Below are 11,878 nucleotides of genomic sequence, written 5' to 3' on the forward strand. Positions count from 1 at the left end.
AACATCCCCCATGTCAGGGATTGGTTTTCAGTTTGAGTGTGGCAGAAACAAGTGCAGGGCCCATACTAAGGAAACTAACGTGCAAAGGCCGGGAAAAGACAATGGGACCCATTCTAAATTGTCTATTCCCAGGGACATCCAAACCTTTGGCTGTTTGATGCAGGAGAACAAACCATGCAGGGACAGCAATGGGAACGTCAGGGTCAGCCTTTATATTTAGTATATCTTTAGCCTCTCTGCAAGGCTGCTCCCCACCACACTGGCCCACTCGCTGTCCTCCAGCTCCTCAACCCCACTCCAGAATTCACCCCACCAGCTCCCCTCGGGCAGGCCTTCCCGGTTGCTCACATTCCTGCTCCATGGACTGATCCCTGCCGTGGGTGCCACATCCCTGCACATCCGCCCACTGTGCCCTGATTTCTCACTCCCTGCCCCATCTTGGTGCTGAGTCTTTCACCTGCAGTTTGCTGCATGGTTTATTATTGAAAATCGCTCCTTCTGTGCCCACTCCCAGCTAAAATTATGTCTTTTCAGGTCGCATGTCCTTCATCGAATGCCCTTGTCATACAGAGACGCATGGGTTCTGGAATTAGTCTGCCTGGGTACAAATACCGACCTTCCTATGTACAAGCTGTGTCATCTCAGGCAAATTACTTTAATTGCTAAGCCTTGGTTGGCTTCCCACAGTTAAAATGGAATCTTCTCCAAGCCTTCGTCTTTTCCTTAAAGTGGGAATCAGTAATCCTTAACTCATAGGTTTGTTGGGAAGATTAAATGATTTGCACAGGTAAAATGTTTCACATGCTGATTGGCCACATGGAAAGCCCCCATTAATTGGTATGTACATATGTGATTTAATACTATCCTACTACTGCTGATTTCTTTGAACATTACCTGATTTTATCCTCTTAACTTCTTTACCAGGTAAGTACCATTATACCCTTTGTATAAGTTATAGAAGATGTATAACTTGTTCAAGTTCATACATGTATTGAGAAAGGTCTGAATCTAGGTCTGAATTCAGATCCTGACTCCACTTCTCTTAAAATGTTGAATGATGTGCTCACTCTCTCCTTTACTCTTCTTCTGGGCCAGAGCTGATACAGTGTTTATGTTTCAAATGATTTATCCATACAAAGGGATAAATAGAGAGAGTTGAGAAGTCAACACAGGTGTCACTAGGCAGATCATCGGCTATTGATAGCGACTCTTCCAGATGTCAATGAAACAGGCTCTTAAATAGAGTGGATGCTGGTAGAAAACTTGAAAGCAAGACACACTGAGGAAGATCAAGAATCGCTGCTAATAAAAGGGGCAATAGTTAATTAATGCAATGCACTAATTAATACAAATTTATATTTAAATTGAGAATCTATTTGATACCTGTATTGGTTCATGTTGAAGTGTTTAACACTTCAACCATTTGGAGAGAACACTATGTAAAGATCATGTCTCTAAGGAGATCAGAACCCATCTCTCTCCCTCCCACTTTCTTCTTCCCATTTCCATTCCAGAGATGTTGCTACACTTTCATCTTAGGAAGGCTCTCTGTAAGTTTCGTGTCTTCCACATACCTTCTTGGTGATTGGAAGAAAAGATAAAATTCCACATATTTTTTCTTGAACTATATCTGGCGTGGCTGCTCGAGGGGTATGACCACATCTTGACAACATTAGCTTATTCTAATGTGCACTGTAGTGGATCACACATCTGAGATTCCTTTGGGCAAGCTACTCTTGGCCTCAGTTTTTGTCACAGGAAAAATGAGCAATTCCCAAATTCAAAATCTCTTTCCTTTCTAGATTGTGCTGGGCTGCAAAAGAAATGTGCAAACCGACAAAGAATGAAGGAATAATAAAAGCAAAGAGAACCTAAATCAGAGGTTTCCTGAATAAAGAGGTCCACATTCAGAGATAATTAAAAGTTGCTGCCAGATCATAAATTGCTTGGATTACTTGGTCTTTGTTGGGCTGTAGATAGTTTTGAAAATAATTTGAGTTTCATTGCTGTTATCTATAGGTGGAGAGATTTCATATGCAAATCTAGATTTCTGCTTTTGCTCAAAAAATAGGAAATTCTGGCAACAATGGACTTGCATTTTCGTGGGTACTAATCAGCTAGGACTGAGTAACAGCCAGTCCCATGGAGGTGGGGCTGCCGAGTTTCACCCATCCTGAGCAGGACAGTTTGTATTCCTTCCTGGCTCTTGGGATGAGTGCATTTGCCAATCACCTTCACACTCACTTTATTGTTGTCCTTGTACTATGTATTTTTTCTTGTATTACTGTTCTTATATTTCTCTTATATTTGACTCATGTACATTACTGTGGGTTTGTTGGTTTGTGATCTCAGCTCCAGATGAATACCAAATGTATATCATTCAGAAGTTTAAGGTTGTCATACTTAATCAGGAAGAAGAGCCATCCTCTGAGAGATTACTTACTTGATCTGGGTGCCAGAAAAGTGACTCTCAATGCCATTTAGGTCTATCCAGTTCAGTAATCTCTTCTGAACACCTGAAAGGGTTCTTATGATTTGGGACTTTGTAAGGATAACTACGTATGAGTAAAGAATATTAAACATGGTATTTGCTAGATAGTTCACTTGAATTTTTATGTCTCTTTTGTACCTATTGTTGCTTTATGCCTGGCATTGTATAGACACATCACATCTTATTAGTTCCTCCTAATAGCCCTGTGATAATATTGTGATAGTGTTAATATTAACCAACATTTTATACATGAGAAAACTGAGGAATTAACAGCACTAGTGATTGCCCACATTGCCCAGCTGCCAAGTGACAGAACCATGGTTCCAAGCCAGCAGTCCCACTCGAGTGCCCACTTTCTTCACCACCACCTTCCCTGCCTGCTATCTGCAGGAAGGTGGGATCAGTGGTAGCTCCACGGCACAGACATTCTCCTCAGGTGGAGAATTTGTGAAGAGTGAAATGAGCATCAAGTATATCTGTTAGGGGACACTAACATGAAAGGCGAAAACCAGCAGTGCATATGTCTCCCCTGGCAAATCTGATTTTGCATAAGCACTGACAGAGCCATTGCCCTGCCGACTCTGGCAATGATAAGAAGAGACCTTGGCTGAGTTTTCAGCTGCTTTCATTCAGCATTGCCATCAGCAATCATGGCAGATTAGACACTGGGGAAGACTGAAGCAGGGTCCCTGTGGGACTCTAATATCACATTGAATGATAATACTATCTGGTGGCTCTAATAACATCTGGTGGCGGTTGGTGTTTTGTGGAGTGGCAATTCGGCCACCTCTGCTGTGGGTTTACTGATAATGCTGATGCTGCCAGTACCACTGGCATTGCTGATTGGAGGGCAGTTGTGCTACAGTGGAGGGCATGTGATCGCTACATGTTTTACTTGCTTTGTGCCATAGTGCAGACCAAGCTAATAGTTTATTTGAGATTAATTTAGCCACCATTGTCCTGTGTCCTGCTGTAAATGTGGAAGGTCTCATACATTGTATTGCTATATTAGGAACCAACGTATCACTGTGATTAAGAGCATTATCTTGGGGGTTGAGTAGACCTGGGCTTGGATTTTGGCTTTAATAGCTGTGTGACTTTGGGCTTGTTGATTAACCTCTCTGAGTGTTACTCTCACCATTTATAAAATAAGGACTAATGTAAGACATACTCTATAGTATCATGATAATGACTAAATTATTTAAAAAATTATTCCATATAATATCTGGATATATAGTAAATACTCTAATTTTATTTTAAATATGATTAGGAGCACATGGAAAAAATTTGGGGGTTGCTTCTACTGGCACCATCATATGCTCTGTTAAGCCATGCCCCTTTGATTCCAAGTCACCCTTAATAATTAATATGGTCAAATTAATAACTTTAGGGTGAAAAAGAAACACTAACACATTGAACCAACTTGTAAAGCACATCTTGATTTCAGATGTAAAATTATGACAAATATTTATATCTTAGGATCATGGAAATGTGATTTATCAAGTCTGAGATGCACCTTGTCAAAAAGACTTTGCTTTGTTATTCTTCTAAACCCAGATATAAAACTATCCTCATATAGCCATCTAATCTTTGACAAAACAGACAAAAACATACACTGGGGGAAAGAATCCTTATTCAGTAAATGGCGCTGGGAAAATTGGATAGCCACGTATAAAAGACTGAAGCAGGATACACACCTCTCACCTCTCACAAAAATCAACTCATGGTGGATAAAAGACTTAAACCTAAGGCATGAAACTATAAGAATTCTAGAAGAAAATGTTGGAAAAACTCTCATAGACATTGGCCTAGGGAAAGAATTTATGAAGAAGACCTCAAAGGCAACCACAGCAACAACAAAAATAAATAAATGGGACCTGATCAAATTAAAAAGCTTATGCACAACCAAGGAAACTATCATGAGAGCAAACAGACAAGTTACAGAATGGGAGAAAATATTCACATGCCACACATCTGACACACAGCTGATAACTAGAATCTATATAGAACTCAGAAAAATCAGCAAGAAAAAAAATCAAACAACCCCATTAAAAAGTGGGCATAGGACATGAACAGAAACTTCCCAAAAGAAGACAAATGGCCAAGAAACATATGAAAAAATGCTCAACGCTTCTAATCAGCAGGGAATTGTAAATCAAAACCACAATGAATTATCACTTAACTCCAGTGAGAATGGCTTTTATCAAAAAGTCCCAAAATAATAAATATTGGGGTGGATGTGTAGAGATAGGAACACTCATACACTGCTGGTGGGACTGCAAACTAGTACAACCTCTGTGGAAAGTAATATGGAGATACCTCAAAGAGCTACAATTAGAACTACTATTTTGATCCAGCAATTCCATTACTGGGCATCTACCCAAAGGAAAAAAAGACATTCTATGAAAAAGTCATCTGCACCCGAATGATTATAGCTGCACAATTCATAATTGCAAATATGTGGAAACAACCCAAGTGCCCATCAATACACGAGTGGATTAATAAAATGTGGTATATGTATAACATGGAGTTCTACTTGGCCACAAAAAACAATGGTGATCTAGTACCTCTTGTATCATCCTGGATGGAGCTGGAGCCCATGCTACTAAGTGAAATATCCCAAGAATGGAAAAACAAGCACCACCTGTACTTACCATCAAATTGGTATTAACCGATCAACACTTATGTGCACATATATAGTAGTAACATTCATCAGGTGTTGGGCAGGTGGGAGGGGGAAGGAGGGTATAGGTATATTCACACCTAATGGGTGCAGTGTGCATCATCTGGGGAATAGAAACTCTTGAAACTCTGACACAGGTGGGGCCAAGGCAATATATGTAACCTAAATATTTGTACCCCTATAATATGCTGAAATAAGAAAATTTTTAATTGACATATATTTGTACACATTTATGGGGTACATAGTGATGTTTTGATACATATAGCATATAGTAATCATATCAGGGTAATTATCATTCCATCCTCTCAAATATTTATCAAAAATAAACAAATAAAATGAATAAATATTGTATCCAAAGAAATGAGCCCAACTGAAGACTTCGTCCTTGTGATTTTGTTCACAAAGTCTTCACTGCACCTTTGTCCTGTTTCACGCACTGTGGGACAGAAAGACCACAAGCTCCACCTGTTTGTGGCCACTTGGGCAAGTTACTTTCTCTAAGCCTTAGGTTCCCACCCATACAATGGGATATTACCCATCTCATAATTGAGAATTAAACGAGACAACATAGAGAAGCCACCCGCCCTTATGCCTTCCATAGAAAAGGAGCTCGATGTATTCTTGTTTGCTTCTTCTTGCTTTCACACAACAGACTGTGTGCTACATGAATTAGAGCTAAATGACTTGTACATAAAGGAAGTGGCATGGGATGACATGGAACATTTCTGAATAAAAAAATTAGACCGCTGAGAATTCTCAGCCTGTGTATTTAGCCAGCACTCATTGCGTAATGAGCACCAATGTGACAAGCTGGCTGCAAAGCCCCCAAATTAATTAAGCTACTTGGGGGGGGGGGGGTTAGCCTAGAGATTATGGCTCTGGAAGGGTGTTCCTGGGGTCAGCAGAAAAGGGGCTCCTCTGACGAATCAGTGATTGAACAGAGGCTCTAGAGGCCAAAGCAAACATGAGAAACAGCACTCCTGTTCTTCCCAAAGAGTCAGACTTTTATTCGTTAAATTATTAGTATTATTTTTTATTTCAGAATATTATGGTGGTACAAACATTCTGGTTACATGACTTGCTTTTGTGCAGTTTGAATCAATGTTATAAGTGTGTCCATCACTCAGATAGTGTGCATTGTACCCATTAGGTGTGAATCTACCCATATCCTCGTCCCCCCTCCCACCTACTTGATTTCCAGTGAGTTTTACTACCATATGTTCACCTGAGTATTGATTGATTAGTTCCAATTTAATAGTGAGTACATGTGGTGTTTAATCTTTTATTGTTGGGATACTTCACTAAGAAGAAGGGTCTCCAGCTCCATCCAGGTTGTTACAAAAGGTATTAGTTCATCATTTTCAACTATTATTTTTTAAAGTACCTCTGCTATAGTCAAACTCTGTCCCCTCAAAATTCATATGTTGAAACATAATTGTCAATGTGATAGTATTAATATTAAGAGGTGGTGCCTTCAGGAGGTGATTAGGTCACGAGGATGGAGCCCTGAGGAAGTGGGATTATTGCCCTTATAAAACAGGTGGGAGGGAGCTGTTCACCCCTTTCTACCATGCGAGGATGCAGCAAGAAAGCACCATCTTCAAAGCAGAGAGCACTGAATGTGCTGGCACCTTGATCTTGGATTTCCCAGCCTCCAGAACTGTAAGCAATACATTTCTATTGTTTATAAATTAGCCAATCTAAGATATTTTGTTATAGCAGCCTGAATGAACTAAGACAACCACCTTTATGCCAGGTATTGTGCTGGGCTGGGTATACACTGGTGGATAAGAGAGACATGGCTCTTGTCCTGAGGAGCTTGGAGTCTAAAGGGGCAGACAGATAATAAACAAGAAACAAAATTAGAATAGTATTATAACTTGGGATAAGTGTCATGAAGGAAAAGAGCAGGGCCTTGGGAATAGTAAGAGAATGTGGGATGGCCAAGGAAAGCCTCTCAGTGGGGCTGACATCTGAGCTGGAAGAAACCAACAATTCCAAGTACAAAGACAAGAGTGTTGTTGGGTGAGGGAGGAGCATGTGAGATGTCTCTGAGATGGGAAAGACTTGGCAAGCCTTTCATGCTTGGCAATGGCCTCAATGAAGGCCACTGGGTAGGGTGACAGTGTCCAAAGGGACAGTCTCTTCTCAAATTACCGATTAGCTTATTACTTCAGTAATATGTTGAGGTGGATCTACAAGGATAAGTATAATGTGATCAAAATACTTGAAGTTCTAGGGAGAAGATGTGGGAAATGAGACATGCAAGGAAGATGTACAGGAGATTGATCCTCTTTTTCTCCCCATGGTGCTGCACATGAAAACATCCCGCGTGTGTCGTCTGTGCTGTGATTCAGGGCACGCTCCGCCTCCCCAACAGTGGAGGTCCAGAGAATGAAGCAGAGACTCATACGCAGGGTTTGGTTTCCACTGCTGGCCCTTTTTCATTGTGGCTGCTCAGAGGGGTCACTTGGTTCCTGGAATCGGACCAGATCACCCTGGAGGCAGTGAGGGGAGAGGCCAGAAGAGTATGAGAACATTTTCTTCCATTAGTGGAGAATTTGAAAATAGTTTCATTTGCTTTTCATTAAGGAATCAGTAGTCCTAGAACAGTGTACTGCTTCATAGGTATTGGATAAAAAGCAGTTTATGCACAAAAGGAGTTTGGGAACTCTTAGAGGTGAGTAAACAATGCTAGATTGCTGTAGGACTTCCTGAAGCTTCTCATAGCCTTGGGATTTCTCAATGATTGTAATGGATGTTTATACAGTCATGTGTCACTCAATAGCAGGGATATGTTTTGAGATATATTCTCAGAAAGGCATCAGTAGATTATTTCATTGTTGTTTGAACATTGTAGAGTAAACCTACACACCTAGATGGGCTAGCCTACTACACACCTAGGCTATATGGTATGGCCCATTGCTTCTAGGCTACAAACCTGTGCAGCAGGTTACTGCACTGAATACTGTAGGCATTGTAATATAGTAGTAACTATTTATGTATCTAAACATAGAAAATGTACAGTAAAAGTATAGTATAAAAGATTTAAAAAATGGTACACCTGTATAGGGCATTTACCATGAATGCATCTTGCAAGACTAGAAGTTGCTGTGTGTGAAGTGAGTGAGTGGTTAATGAATGTGAAGGCCTAGGACATTACTGTACCCTATTGTAGGCTTTATAAACACAGCTGTTAGGCTACACTGAATTTATAAAAATGTATTCTTCTTCAAGAATAAATTAACCTTAACTTGCTGTAACTTTTTAAATTTATAATCTTTTTAAACTTTTTTGTTCTTTTGTAATGACAGTTTAAAACACAAACACATTGTATAGCTGTACAAAAACACTTTCTTTATATCCTTATTCTATAAGCTTTTGCTATTTAAAATTATTATTATTTTTTACTTTTTAATTTTTTTGTTAAAAACTAAGACACAAACACACACATTAGCCTAGGCCTACACAGGGTCAGAATCGTCAATATCACTGTCTTCCACCTCCATATTTTGTGCCATTGGAAGGTTTTCAGGGGCAATAACACACATGGAGCTGTCATCTCCTATGATAACAATGCCTTCTTCTGGATCACCTCCGGAAGGACCTGCCTGAGGCTGTTTTACAGTTAGCTTTTTTATTTTTAAACAAGTAGATGGAATACACTTCAAAATAACAATGGAAAATATAGTAAATACATAAACCAGTAACAGAGTTTTTAATGATCATTTTCAAGTACTAAGTAATGTACATATTGTATGTGCTATACTTTTATATGGCTGGCAGAGCAGTAGGTTTTTCTTATACCAGCAACACTCCAAACTGAGTGATGTGCTGCTCTATGATGTTATGACAGCTATGATGTCACTAAGCAGTGGGAATTTTTTAGCTGCATTATAGTCTTACGGGGCCACCATCATATATGTGCTCCGTCGTTGACTGAAGCACTGTGATGAGGCACATGACTGTATTTCTATTAGAGTCAATATCAAGCTAAAGGAAAAGTTTAAAAATGATGTCTAAAATTTCTTTAAAATAAGAAAAGACCTGATTTATTATAACATATAGCAGAATCAAGAGCAATAGCTTTGGACAATTAGGAGTATGCAGCAAATTGTAGGCTACACATAGGGAATTAATGGAATGAAATTTGACATTAACAACACATTAACAACAACAATGTGTCTATAAGTTTCAAGTTAATTCCCTTCAGAAACAAACTATATAAGCCATGGTCTGCGAGATACACCTCATTGAGTGTGTGAATGCAAAGGGTGCTTTCATGTAACCACAACCGTGGATACATTTGTGAGAAATGGGTGGTGTGGGGGCAGAGTCTATAAATAAATGCCCTCTGTGGAAATAGGATGAGCTGGACAGTGAGGGAGACGGAATTATTAAGAGAGAGGGTGGAGTTGAGCCCCGCCATATGGTCAGTGCCACAGCGGGCAAGCCTGTCAGGGGTAGCCACTCTGGGAATGCAGGCGAAAGGGAATTGTCCTGAAAGAACCACATGCATTCCGCCATGAGGAAATGAGGACAGAGGGCTGTGGGCAAGACTCAGCGCCGTGACTGACACTTGCGCTGATTGGAGCCAACACTGGATGTTGAATCATGTCTACGCAAAGTTGATTAGGATGGATGGGAGCCTTCTAATGCCCTAAAAACATTCAATTCAGGGCAAACCATACTCATCCAAAGTGCCATATTACAAGATTGGCTTCTGTTTTGCAATGTATGTGACTAAATTTACTCAACTGATTAGAGGCACATAAATAAATCTTTCAAGAAAGTCCTCTTTCTCTAACCAATCCCTGTCCCAAATGTCTCTCTCTAGCTACCATTTATCCATTAAAGAGTACAGGTTATAGTTCAAACTTTCTAGATTTGATGGAAAAAATGAAAACCTTAGAGAGACGTGCTTTGCCTATGCAGACCCTGCACCTTGCTGCTATGAATACATTAGAATTTACTAGCAATATTGATGAAAGGTCATTGTTTGCCATCAGCTTCCCATCGCATCAGCAGGGCATGAACATGAGGTAGTTGTCTGCATGCAACGCTGATGGAAATGCAGCCAGATATCTGGAAAACTGCAAATGGTATATACATACTGAGCTTTCCAAACTAAGCCACTTTCTTGGGAAAAATAGATGCATTTTGGTTATGATGCCATCCATTCTGACTTCTAACATAAAAAGCAGGAACAAGATTGTAGCTCATTTAGACTTTGCTTTGTCCACTACCCTACTCCCCCACTCACCGTGCTAGACATGGCCTTTTCATGACAAATCACTAACCCCCAAGATTCCTGAGCAACTTAATGGGCCCAGTATTGTTAGTGAATTAGTCTCTTTCGCTCACACACACTCACACATACATTATAATCTTTTAATGTTCTGCTGCGAGGATTACTTGATATTTTTGTATAAAAGAACAATTATCACAGTTATGGCTACATTATAATGTAGACAAATGACCTTAATGTCATGTAAAAACACATGTCACTAAGAAAACTCTCGTTTCAAGTTTTAACAGCAAAATTGATATTATGAAACAAGGTATTTCATGACATAATAATGGATTACTTTCCTCACAATGTCCTATAAACAGTTGCTAAAATTAAATCATCCTTTCACTAGTGACAATAGTTTAAAATATATTACCTGAATACATTTTGTTATATATTAAAATATGTAATGTCTGCTATAGTTTTCTAGAGACTTGATTTTGTTTTCTTTCGTATAGAGATAGCAATAAAAATGTTTTAAAATAGCTCTAGCTGTCATCCTTGTATTTAGAATCTTAACATATGTGGTCTTCAGGACATGGAACATCTATTATTTTCCAATTTTCTCCTGTGATGTCTAAGCTGTCTTCTTAGAAGAGGACTCAGAGAAGTAAGAGACTAGTCTGGTATGAGGTAAAGGACTCAAAATGGCCTTGGCTGATGCTCTATGCCCTCTGGTTTTAGGATGTTATTTGGGGGCAATAAATCATGTTCCTGTTGTCTATTATGAGTCTGATATTTGGGTTAACTGCCAGGTTACTCTTGGATAGCAAAAATGTGTCTACTGTCTTATTTGTCTATGTATTTTTCTTTCTAGTTAAGAAGCTGTCTCTCATACTTTCTTGTTTATAACATTCTATATTGTTGTTGCTTTGGCTTTAGCAGTTTGTTTTTTTTTTACCAAATTTACTTAACATTAATGCTGTTATTCTACTCTATATCTGTGTCTAAATAAAAATATTCAAAACTTGACAGCATACAGAAGGTTCGGGAAAGTGTATCATTTAATAAGTACATAGCCAACTATGAAAGTCTGGGATTCCCATTTGGTTCTATACAATTCTCTGACTCAAAGGAGAAAAAATAACTTATTCTGAGATTGGGACCTGATTTTCATGTCACTGAATCCAGTAATTTGTCTACATGATGGTGGACCTAAGAATTATAAAATGCAATTATACAACTGATAAACCTTTTCAGAAGATGCCTGGGAAATTTGTAGAAAGCGCATCTCTCTTCTAAGTTACTGAAGTTGTACTTTTCTTTCTTTCTTTTTTTTTCTTTTCTTTTCTTTTTTTTTTTTTTGAGACAGTGTTTCACTTTGTTGCCCAGGCTAGAGTGAGTGCCATGGTGTTAGCCTAGTTCACAGCAACCTCAATCTCTTGGGCTCAAGAGATCCTACTGCCTCAAGCCT

Source organism: Microcebus murinus, chromosome 7 (assembly GCF_040939455.1).
Source record: "Microcebus murinus isolate Inina chromosome 7, M.murinus_Inina_mat1.0, whole genome shotgun sequence".
Taxonomy (NCBI): Eukaryota; Metazoa; Chordata; class Mammalia; order Primates; family Cheirogaleidae; genus Microcebus; species Microcebus murinus.